The 12,733-nt window shown below is 45.3% G+C and overlaps 1 long non-coding RNA gene and 1 other non-coding gene across 2 annotated transcripts in view; both read left to right on the top strand.

The window, feature by feature from the left end:
* The window catches only part of LOC134943696 (uncharacterized), a 106,018-nt gene that overhangs the window by 19,146 nt on the left and 74,139 nt on the right, over nt 1-12,733 (top strand). The gene's annotated exons all lie outside the window — the stretch shown is intronic.
* On the top strand, nt 9,145-9,226 carry TRNAL-UAG (transfer RNA leucine (anticodon UAG)). Its single transcript has one exon. It is a non-coding gene; the product is annotated as a tRNA-Leu (tRNA).

The following is a 12,733-nucleotide window of genomic DNA, read 5'->3' as shown; positions in this document are numbered from 1 at the left end:
ACTTGTCACTGACTTATGATGAATGAGCTGCAGGTGACGTATAAGGGAGGATGTTCCGAGGTGGTTAACGTCCTTACCCCTACTTATTACAGCTTGACAAAGGCAACACACGGCTTGACACCTGTTGTCCGCATTTTTTTTTAAATAATTCCACACCGAAGAGGTGATTTTTTTTGTAATTTGACCAGGCATGTCAATGGCCATATTCGTCCCACGGACAACAGGTGTCTCCCCGGGTGCCTGACTTAAACAAACCACCTCACCATCAGAATCCTCCTTGTCAGTTTCCTCCTCAGTGTCAGCAACACCCATATCCTCATCCTGGTGTACTTCAACAGTGACATCTTCAATTTGACTATCAGGAACTGGACTGCGGGTGCTCCTTCCAGCACTTGCAGGGGACGTGCAAATGGTGGAAGGCGCAACCTCTTCCCGTCCAGTGTTGGGAAGGTCAGGCATCGCAGCCGACACAATTGGACTCTCCTTGGGGATTTGTGATTTAGAAGAACGAACAGTTCTTTGCTGTGCTTTTGCCAGCTTAAGTCTTTTCATTTTTCTAGCGAGAGGATGAGTGCTTCCATCCTCATGTGAAGCTGAACCACTAGCCATGAACATAGGCCAGGGCCTCAGCCGTTCCTTGCCACTCCGTGTCGTAAATGGCATATTGGTAAGTTTACGCTTCTCCTCAGATGCTTTTAATTTTGCTTTTTGGGTCATTTTACTGAACTTTTGTTTTTTGGATTTTACATGCTCTCTACTATGACATTGGGCATCGGCCTTGGCAGATGACGTTGATGGCATTTCATCGTCTCGGCCATGACTAGTGGCAGCAGCTTCAGCACGAGGTGGAAGTGGATCTTGATCTTTCCCTATTTTACCCTCCCCATTTTTGTTCTCCATTTTTTAATGTGTGGAATTATATGCCAGTATCAATAGCAATGGCCTCCTACTATATATACTGCGCACAACTGAAATGCACCACAGGTATGGATGGATAGTATACTTGATGACACAGAGGTAGGTAAAGCAGTGGCCTACTGTACCGTACTGCTATATATTATATACTGGTGGTCAGCAAACTGTGCAAAACTGAAATGCACCACAGGTATGGATGGATAGTATACTTGACGACACAGAGGTAGGTAGAGCAGTGGCCTACTGTACCGTACTGCTATATATTATATACTGGTGGTCAGCAAACTGTGCAAAACTGAAATGCACCACAGGTATGGATGGATAGTATACTTGACGACACAGAGGTAGGTAGAGCAGTGGCCTTCTGTACCGTACTCCTATATATTATATACTGGTGGTCAGCAAACTGTGCACAACTGAAATGCACCACAGGTATGGATGGATAGTATACTTGATGACACAGAGGTAGGTAGAGCAGTGGCCTACTGTACCGTACTGCTATATATTATATACTGGTGGTCAGCAAACTGTGCAAAACTGAAATGCACCACAGGTATGGATGGATAGTATACTTGACAACACAGAGGTAGATAGAGCAGTGGCCTACTGTACCGTACTGCTATATATTATATACTGGTGGTCAGCAAACTGTGCAAAACTTAAATGCACCACAGGTATGGATGGATAGTATACTTGACGACACAGAGGTAGGTAGAGCAGTGGCCTTCTGTACCGTACTTCTATATATTATATACTGGTGGTCAGCAAAATTCTGCACTGTCCTCCTACTATATACTACAATGCAGCACAGATATGGAGCGTTTTTCAGGCAGAGAACGTATAATACTGGTGGTCACTGGTCAGCAAAACTCTGCACTGTACTCCTCCTATATAATACTGCTGGTCCCCAGTCCCCACAATAAAGCAGTGTGAGCACAGATATATGCAGCACACTGAGCACAGATATGGAGCGTTTTGCAGGCAGAGAACGTATAATACTGGTGGTCACTGGTCAGCAAAACTCTGCACTGTACTCCTCCTATATAATACTGCTGGTCCCCAGTCCCCACAATAAAGCAGTGTGAGCACAGATATATGCAGCACACTGAGCACAGATATGGAGCGTTTTTCAGGCAGAGAACGTATAATACTGGTGGTCACTGGTCAGCAAAACTCTGCACTGTACTCCTCCTATATAATACTGCTGGTCCCCAGTCCCCACAATAAAGCAGTGTGAGCACAGATATATGCAGCACACTGAGCACAGATATGGAGCGTTTTTCAGGCAGACAACGTATACTGGTGGTCACTGGTCAGCAAAACTCTGCACTGTACTCCTCCTATATAATACTGCTGGTCCCCACAATAAAGCAGTGTGAGCACAGATATATGCAGCACACTGAGCACAGATATGGAGCGTTTTGCAGGCAGAGAACGTATAATACTGGTGGTCACTGGTCAGCAAAACACTGCACTATACTCCTCCTATATAATACTGCTGGTCCCCAGAATAAAGATATTTGCACTGCAGCCCCCTGAATCAAACTGAGAGGACACCAGCCACGTCCTCTCACTATCATTTCCAATGCACGAGTGAAAAATGGCAGCGACGCGCGGCTCCTTATATAGAATCCGAATCTCGCGAGAATCCGACAGCGGGATGATGACGTTTGGGCGCGCTCGGGTTAACCGAGCAAGGTGGGAGGATCCGAGTCTGCCTCGGACCCGTGTAAAAAGGGTGAAGTTCGGGCAGGATCGGATTCCGAGGAACCGAACCCGCTCATCATCACTAATAGACGTCGCGACTAAAAGCATAGAAGTGATACAGATAATAGAAATATGTCATATCAAATATGAATGTAAAACAATACAGGTCAAAAGAGACATCATCAAACTACCAGTTTTTATATTCGTAGGTACTTTTAAACCAGTAAAGCATACACATAGGTGGTCATTCCGAGTTGATCGCTAGCTGCATTTGTTCACAGCGTAGCATTCAGGCTATAAAATGGCAGTTCTGCGCATTCATATGCGGCGCACTGCGCATGCGTATGCGGCGCAATGCGCACGCTCGTCGTACGGGCACAATGAACGATGTAGTTTTGCACAGGGTCTAGCGAAGCATTTCAGTCGCACTGGTGGCCGCAGAATGATTGACATGAAGTGGGCGTTTCTGGGTGTCAACCCAAGGAGTGTTCGGAAAAATGCAGATGTGCCAGGAAAAACGCAGGTGTGACTGGGCGAACGCTGGGCGGGTTTGTGACGTCAAAACAGGAACTTAACAGTCTGAAGTGATCGCAAGCGCTGAGTAGGTTTAGAGCTACTCTGAAACTGCACAAAAAAACTTTGTAACCGCTCTGCGATACATTCGTTTGCACTTCTGCTAAGCTAAAACACACTCCCAGTGGGAGGCGGCATAGCGTTTGCACGGCTGCTAAAAAATGCTAGCGAGTGATCAACTCGGAATGACCACCATAATACCAATTTAAACTAAAGTCCAAGAAAAATAATGATAAAGAAAATGGGGAAGAGGGAATAATGAAAAAATAAAAGAAGTAAAATATAAAAATAATAAGAATTATTAACCCAGGCCAGCCAGATTGCGATTAAAGTGAGAGAACCATGGTATCCAAACGTCACGGAGAAGAGCAGTAATGTACTACATGGAAGCAGTGTACCAAACCTTATTTTACCCATCCCCATTTTAATTGCTATTTTCTCACTAACAGCAATGAAAAGATTGAAATTAAATGAAAAAACATTACGTTGGAAAACCTCATTTTATTATATAGAACTAAGCCTATGTATATTGGGGGTCATTCCGAGTTGTTCGCTCGTTATTTTTTTCTCGCAACGGAGCGATTAGTCGCTAATGCGCATGCGCAATGTCCGCAGTGCGACTGCGCCAAGTAAATTTGCTATGCAGTTAGGTTTTTTACTCACAGCATTACGAGGTTTTTTCTTCGTTCTGGTGATCGTAATGTGATTGACAGGAAGTGGGTGTTTCTGGGCGGAAACTGGCCGTTTTATGGGTGTGTGCGAAAAAACGCTACCGTTTCTGGGAAAAACGCGGGAGTGGCTGGAGAAATGGAGGAGTGTCTGGGCGAACGCTGGGTGTGTTTATGACGTCAAACCAGGAACGACAAGCACTGAACTGATCGCAGATGCCGAGTAAGTGTGGAGCTACTCAGAAACTGCTAAGAAGTGTCTATTCGCAATTTTGCTAATCTTTCGTTCGCAATTTTGATAAGCTAAGATTCACTCCCAGTAGGCGGCGGCTTAGCGTGTGCAAAGCTGCTAAAAGCAGCTAGCGAGCGAACAACTCGGAATGAGGGCCCTTGTGTTTCCATATTGCTGCACAGTTTCATGCTTCATGGTAAAAAGCTATTTGTACAGACTCCTGTGCTCTTGTTCCCAAGGGTTCCAAGATGAAAGAAAACTGTCTTTAAACAGCAGGTTTGCTGTACATCGTGTACTGTAAACAGGGAGGTGTTGACACACTCTCAGGGAACTGCTGAGAAAGACCTTGTGTCCTGTAACTAATCCTGCTGTACTGTATCACATGTGTAGTGTAAGGAATTCCCTAAAGGAAAGAGATAATTTACAGGCAGTTATTGCTGTCTTCCCCTGTACACATTATTATTATTATTATTATTATTATTATTATTCTTGTTATCCTTTATTTATATGGCGCCACAAGGGATCCGCAGCGCCCATTACACAGTACATAATAAAATGAGCAAACAAGAAAACAGCACTCACAGTACAAGACAAACCCGGGGTTAGGTGCCATCAAAGGGAGTATGGAGTATAAGACAGAGTAAGTAAGAAAAGGAAAGGCACATGAGGAAAGAAGTCCCTGCTCTTGCGAGCAAATAACACAGTTCTAGTCAGTATGAACAAAAGAATCAGGGTTCCGGCATGATGTATTGCATGTGTTTTCATTCCTGTACCCACTTTACTAGCATTGCAGTCAGCGCCTGAATAAGGATGATACACTTGTAGCACCCCCCAGTGACTAGTATGCTTGGAAAGAAGTTACTACATCCCGTATGTGAGTTGGAAGCCCTTGGTGGTTCAGTATTACAGATACACTGCAGGAACACGTTTGCCTCTTTGATCTATCTTTGCAGGGAAGCAGCTGTGCAATTCCGTGTAATTCATATTCAAATGCGGCAGGAGGCGTCTGTAGGAGATAGACGCCTCCTCCATGCATCTGCGAGATCTGAGTGCTGCGTCTGTGGTCGGATCACCTCACAACTATGCATTGCAATTCACAATATTTTTAGACAGCGGTCAGCCTGCATAGGCTGAAGCTTACTCAGGCTGGCCGTCAGTTTTGGACACCGGCTCCAGTAAGTCTGGGTCTGATGATGCAGATCCTGGTCCAGTCATGCCTACAGTAAGGGGATTTTGAAGAACGGTGGCGGTTGCTGCCCCCAAGCGCGACAGCATGTCAATCATTCTGCGGCTGACAGGAGGCTGAAAGTGATAATGCAAGACCCATTCTGCACGGGTGTGGTTCATCAAATCGACAGTGTCTAGGTCGACAATGTTTAGGTCGACCACTATAGGTCGACATGGATGGAAGGTCGACAGGGTTTCTAGGTCGACATGTGCTAGGTCGACAGGTCTAAAGGTCGACATGAGGATTTATTTATTTTGGTGTCGTTTTCTTCGTAGAGTGACCGGGATCCCAAATTAGTGCACCGCGTCCCCTCGCATGGCTCGCTTCGCTCGCCATGCTTCGGGCATGGTGCCTTCGCTCCGCTACCGCTTCGCTCGGCACACTTTACCGTTCCAATCGTAGTCCACGTGGATCGTTAAGTATGAAAAAATTCAAAAACAGAAAAAAAATGTGAAAAACTCATGTTGACCTTTAGACCTGTCGACCTAGCACATGTCAACCTAGAAACCCTGTCGACCTTCCATCCATGTCGACCTAGTGACTGTCGACCTATAGTGGTCGACCTAAACATTGTTGACCTAGACACTGTCGATCTTCAGACCGGATCCCTTCTGCACATGCGCAGACCCCAAATCATCAGATTTGTACGTAAACCAATGGGCTTATGTACAAATCTGAGTTAGGGCCAGAGTCCTCTTGGCGGGAGGTGGTGGCCCAGATGGACCTTTCTGTGTAGTTAGTAGAAAAGAGTAGTGTGTGACACCAGTGCTGTATGTCAGTCTCCACTGATTGAAAGATTGTTAAAGTGTGGAGAAATATTGGGAAAATGTGGGCTTTACTTGTTCAATCTGTGACTTATATTTCAATAAAAGATTTTTTATTTTTATAGGAACCCTAGTGCCCAGAGCTGTACAGCGCTGACGGCTAGAGAGGAGGGGGCCCAGAAGGATCCTGCACATGAGCCTCCTCCTGTCTGGAAACGCCCCTGCATTCTGTAGTATGGACACACCTCCCAACGGTCCTGCTTTCGGTGGGATAGTGTGGTTTTTAGGCGACTGTCCCACCTGCAGGTCACAGTGTCCCATCAACTGGAGTTGGAGGGTGGAGCAAGAGCACTCAGTGGAGCCCATACCTCCCAACTGTCCCGATTTTCGCGGGACTGTCCCGCTGTCCCACCCGCGTGCCGCAGTGTCCCGCGGTGGGGGGGGCAGTTGGGAGGCTCTGTCTCTCGCTGCCCTGCTTAGCAGAGCAGCGGTGAACAGATGCTGTGCGCATGCGCACAGCGTCTATTCACTGGAGTCAGACGGAGAGGGGGCATGTCAGCGGCTCATAGAGCGCTGGGCATGCCCCCTCAGTGATGAAAACGGGGGCATGGCTTGCGATCGCGGGTCCTCCGCGAAGTCACGCCCCATTTTCTTAGACCACGCCCCTTTTCGGGAGTGCGCGCACAGCTTCGCCGCGCGTGTGTCCCTCTTCTTACAAATAGAAAGTTGTGAGGTATGGTGGAGCCTGATTCAGAGGTGAACGTAGACGTCCCCTAGCAGCTGGGACTTTGTGATGATGGGCGCAGGCCTGACTGAACCTTAATCAGGCCCTCTGTCCTAAACCCTACTGTGCTGCCGGAGAGGAGGGGCCTGCACAGAGCCTGCACACGGTCCCTTTCCTCTTTGAAACAGCCCCTGCTGTTGACCCTGCTATTTTGTCTGTTTGTCAAAGCTCAGATTTGCTGACCACAGAACTTACTAGTACAACTGTGCTACACTCATACAGTATGTATCAAACCTTCTAAAGAGGATCATTTGCCCATATCTGATGTCTATGGTTTATGTGCATTAAGTTGTTAATGGGTATATTACATTAATACAGTATTTTCTCTAAAGAGTCTTTAATGTAAAGTTTTCGTTTCTTTGAGTTGATTCATTTTTCTTTTCTTTTGGAGACAATTTAAGGAAGCTTGATTGTAATTTTCTTTCCAGATGAAATCAATATTATTTTTTCAGAGTGCAGTGGGGAGAAGCGGGCTCTGGGAGCAGCCCGGGCCCCACAGCAGCTGCACCCGCTGCACCCACGGTAGTTATGCCGCTGACCCAGGGGTATAAAGCTTCCTGCTTTCCAAGGCTCAGGTTGCCAGTGCCATAAGTCACACAGCTCTGTGTGTGAGCTTTAAAACTGGGCTCCTCAGTGTGTCCAGATACTACCCGTGTACCTGTAGTACTCCTGAGCTTAGAGACAATTACCATCAGTTCCAGTCCAATAACATCAACTACTATCGGTTCTAGTCCGATATCTTCTTTATCATCGGTTCCAGTGCGATATGATCATTACCATTGGTTTCAGTCCGATATTACCAGTACCATCGGTTCCAGTCCAATACCACAGTTACCAGCAACTCCTGTTTAACATCTTCAGTACTGAAACAGGTAACCTTGACGGGGCCGCAACCGGCCCATCAAGTACAGCGAAACCCAAATCCCCTTGCGGGGGTCCCTGGAGAAGACCACTGGCGGGGTAAGACTCTGCGCCACTGCTCTGGCTCTAGTCAATCAACTGATGCTAGTCTCATAATCCTTCTGCCTCCCTGAGGATTGAGCTCTTCCATTTCTATGAGATTGAGAAGCCATCCAGCTTCCAGCACAACACTGCCCCAGTTACCAGCGACACAGATCCCTGAGCCATCCATACACCAAGGGCCTAATTCAGAGTTGATCGCAGCGGCAAATTTGTTAGCAGTTGGGCAAAATCATGTGCACTGCAGAGGGGGGCAGATATAACATGTGCAGAGAGAGTTAGATTTGGGTGGGGTTTGTTCAAACTGAAATCTAAATTGCAGCATACTTGCCTACCTGACCCTCTCCATGAGGGAGAAAATGCTCTGTTCCTGGTCTCTCCTGGCAATGTATGATTGCCATCACCTGTGGTGAAACGCCTTTCTTATCAATTAACTAGCTCACCACAGGTGATGGCAATCATACATTACCAGGAAAGTCCAGGAACAGAGCATTTTCTCCCTCATGGAGAGGGTCAGGTAGGCAAGCATGAATTGCAGTGTAAAAATAAAGCAGCCATTATTCTCTCTGCAAATGTTATATCTGCCCCTCCTGCAGTGCACATGGTTTTTGCCCAACTGGTAACAAATTTGCTGCTGCGATCAACTCTGAATTACCCCCCAAATCCAGACAAAAGTTGCCTGCCAATAATATTTACAAACTTCACCATTACAGTGCAGATTTTAAGGATATCCATGTTTGAGTCCAAATGATTAAATAAAGTTGACTGAGGTACTAATTAAGTCACCTGTGACAAGCAAAACTGGACTGTAATGGTGGAGTTTGGGAAACTCAAAATTCCACTGTAATATTACTAATATGGTAATAGTAGCCGTTAGACAATGAATGCAAATATCTAGTTGCTATAGATTACTGGTAATTTTCACTGTGCCGCTGTTGCAACATAACCATCAATGGACTGTTAGGTGTCTACACTTTCAGTAATAGCCCAAATAGCAGCAAATAAAAGGTTAAATTATCGAGAGAGAGAAGTGGGAGGGGTCAGGGCGCATAGGCCAATGAATTATATGAACAACAGTGCCATCTGGTGACAATAAGTGGATTTGCTGCCAGACAGGAAATTTCTCCACTAGTTTACGTAAGGGATTTTTAGCAAGAAAAATAGTGAAAAAGAGTATAAACAGAATTGTACCTTAAATTTAGATTACCACTGGTACATTTTGGCATGCTGAGGAGTTACATCTGAGAAAATATGACGGCTCCCATTTTGTTGCCTCCAGTTATATCAACAATACAGCTTGTTAAGCTGAGAATGGTAGCGTGGCCGAGTGGTCTAAGGCGCTGGATTTAGGCTCCAGTCATTTCGATGGCGTGGGTTCGAATCCCACCGCTGCCAGTTGTTTTTTTTTTAAAGAATGTTTATTAATCAACTTCCTTTTATGTAATACTTATAATATACTGTAAACAATAATACAAATATCCTCAATCAAAAAGGAAAAAATCAAGCGCTCCTAATTGTGCAATATTACTATATAGGTATACACACACCTTTAAATGTGCAACATTGTTATAATCTACTGAAAATGTCACAAAAAAAATGAAAGTACTGAATTAAATTTCACGTTAACATTTTTCTGTTTTCACATAAAGCAACGAGTTAAAAATTGTGCTTTTGAGCCTGTCTCCCTCTGACCCCGTCTGTTAATCCACTTGAGTGCTGATGTACTTGCTCCTTCTCCCCTCCCTACTTTACATCATTACTGGCTTTCGTTAGCCATAGGGGTTGTTCAATTAGCCGCAGGGTTTATTCTTTGGCTAACTGCTGGCTAAAATCCCTGCTGCAAGGGAAAAGGATATTCCATTAAAAAAAAAACTTTTCCCACATCTAATAATATTTCTTTGTAACAATATATGAATCTTGTGTCTCTTGAGATAATTGTGTATAATAAAGCGCTGTAATTTCTTTTCATATAATTATTTTTTACTTCTGATTATATTAATTTGTTGTACTAGATATCACGGTTTCTATATTTATTAACAAGGAGCTTTAAGCTATTACGTATCCATAGGCAAGATCAACTAAGTCATTTAACCCCTTCATACCAAGATATCTATCATATATTAATTTTCAGCCATTTTACTGTGGATCATACTGACACATTCCTCCCCTACTCCTTTGCTGACTGCAGATCACACTTACAGCGAGTACGTCAAGTGTTGTGCACACTCTGTAGTCAGAATGGAGTGCCATCTACTAGTGGCGTATCTATAGTGTGTGCGTTACACCGCACACCCTGCACCCATTTTTTCAATACTCACCTCTCCGGAGTCCCCAGGCAAAACCATGCCTTGTAAGTGATTGCCCATTTTAAAAAATGTCAGAGATCAGCTGGCATCCCGCACCTCCACTGATCTCGGACCCTTTTACATCTCACTCTGGGCCAGATGTACTAAGCTTGAAAAGTGATAAATATCACTGTGATAAAGTACCAGCCAATCGGCTCCTAACTGTCATTTTTCAAACACAGCCTGTGACATGACAGTTAGGAGCAGGGCCGTCTTAACAGCAGTGTAGGCCCCTGGGCACAGCAATGCACTGGGCCCCCTACCCATCCTTCAGCGGTAGGGGTGGGGGGTGCTATCAGTGCAGCTTTGATGTCCCGCAGGCGGTAGGGGGTGTCCTATCTTCCGCTCAGCATGTAGGACCCGGAACAGTAATTTCTGCTAATTACTCCTTTACTGCACAGATGGGGCTAAACTGTAGAAGGGGGCATTGGGCTGAATGAAGAAGCCCTGGTACATGACCTCCAGGGTGGCAGGGGGTGTTTAATACGTAGGGGAGGGGTGGATAGTGGAGTGGGCTTAATATTTATCATTTTCCAGTGGGAGGGCAGCTTGCTTTACTGCAGATATCTCATGTTCCTGAAAATATATTTCTTAGCTTTGAATGGGAAAAAAAACTAGAGTGTCCCACCTTTCAGATGGTTCTGGGGACTTGGCGATCAGTGTTCAGGAGCCAAAGCAATTCACCAACGAAAATCTAAAACTGCATATTAGGCGTGTGGAGCTGGAGCAGGGACCGGCTGCTTGAAGGCTGATATCTCTGGTTCTGGGCATAGTAGAGACAAGCTGCCAGTGTCCACCAAAAGAGGAGAGTCACAGCTTTTGGTTTTATACCCTCAGAAATACTTTAAATCAGACAGAACCCGAGATATCAAGCTGGGAAGAGCAATTAACAGGCTTGGATGGGAACCACTGCTTTCAAGTCAGATATCTCCGGTTCCCCAGGGCCGATTTTCAAAAATCTGGTACCCCTGGAAAGAGGGGACCCTCAGCTATCAGCCTAGGGCCCTTATACTCCTGGGGCCCTTGGGCAAGAGCCCATTGAGCCCATACGAAAAGACGGCCCTGGTTAGGACTGTAGAGATGTGCACTTGAAATTTTTCGGGTTTTGTGTTTTGGTTTTGGGTTCGGTTCCGCGGCCGTGTTTTGGGTTCGACCGCGTTTTGGCAAAACCTCACCGAATTTTTTTTGTCGGATTCGGGTGTGTTTTGGATTCGGGTGTTTTTTTCAAAAAACACTAAAAAACAGCTTAAATCATAGAATTTGGGGGTCATTTTGACCCCAAAGTATTATTAACCTCAAAAACCATAATTTCCACTCATTTTCAGTCTATTCTGAATACCTCACACCTCACAATATTATTTTTAGTCCTAAAATTTGCACCGAGGTCGCTGGATGACTAAGCTAAGCGACCCTAGTGGCCGACACAAACACCTGGCCCATCTAGGAGTGGCACTGCAGTGTCACGCAGGATGGCCCTTCCAAAAAACACTCCCCAAACAGCACATGACGCAAAGAAAAAAAGAGGCGCAATGAGGTAGCTGTGTGAGTAAGATAAGCGACCCTAGTGGCCGACACAAACACCTGGCCCATCTAGGAGTGGCACTGCAGTGTCACGCAGGATGGCCCTTCCAAAAAACACTCCCCAAACAGCACATGACGCAAAGAAAAAAAGAGGCGCAATGAGGTAGCTGTGTGAGTAAGATAAGCGACCCTAGTGGCCGACACAAACACCTGGCCCATCTAGGAGTGGCACTGCAGTGTCACGCAGGATGGCCCTTCCAAAAAACACTCCCCAAACAGCATATTTTAATAGGCACAACTAAAAGGCACCTCAGGTAAACAATGGAGATGGATGGATACTAGTATACTTATGGATGGACGAGCGACTGCCGACACAGAGGTAGCTACAGCCGTGGACTACCGTACTGTGTCTGCTGCTAATATAGACTGGATGATAATGAGATGAAATTAATATATATATATATAATATCACTAGTACTGCAGCCGGACAGGTATATATATTTATTATGTAATGACTGATGACGGACCTGCTGGACACTGTCAGCTCAGCAGCACCGCAGACTGCTACAGTAAGCTACTATAGTAGTATGTATCAAGAAGAAAGAAAGGAAAAAAAACCACGGGTAGGTGGTATACAATTATGGATGGACGAGCGACTGCCGACACAGAGGTAGCTACAGCCGTGGACTACCGTACTGTGTCTGCTGCTAATATAGACTGGATGATAATGAGATGAAATTAATATATATATATATATATATAATATCACTAGTACTGCAGCCGGACAGGTATATATATTTATTATGTAATGACTGATGACGGACCTGCTGGACACTGTCAGCTCAGCAGCACCGCAGACTGCTACAGTAAGCTACTATAGTAGTATGTATCAAGAAGAAAAAAAATAAAAAAACCACGGGTAGGTGGTATACAATTATGGATGGACGAGCGACTGCCGATACAGAGGTAGCTACAGCCGTGGACTACCGTACTGTGTCTGCTGCTAATATAGACTGGATGATAATGAGATGAAATT

The sequence above is a fragment of the Pseudophryne corroboree genome, chromosome 7 (genome assembly GCF_028390025.1).
Source record: "Pseudophryne corroboree isolate aPseCor3 chromosome 7, aPseCor3.hap2, whole genome shotgun sequence".
Classification (NCBI taxonomy): domain Eukaryota; kingdom Metazoa; phylum Chordata; class Amphibia; order Anura; family Myobatrachidae; genus Pseudophryne; species Pseudophryne corroboree.
This window is presented reverse-complemented; position numbering and strand designations above follow the sequence as displayed.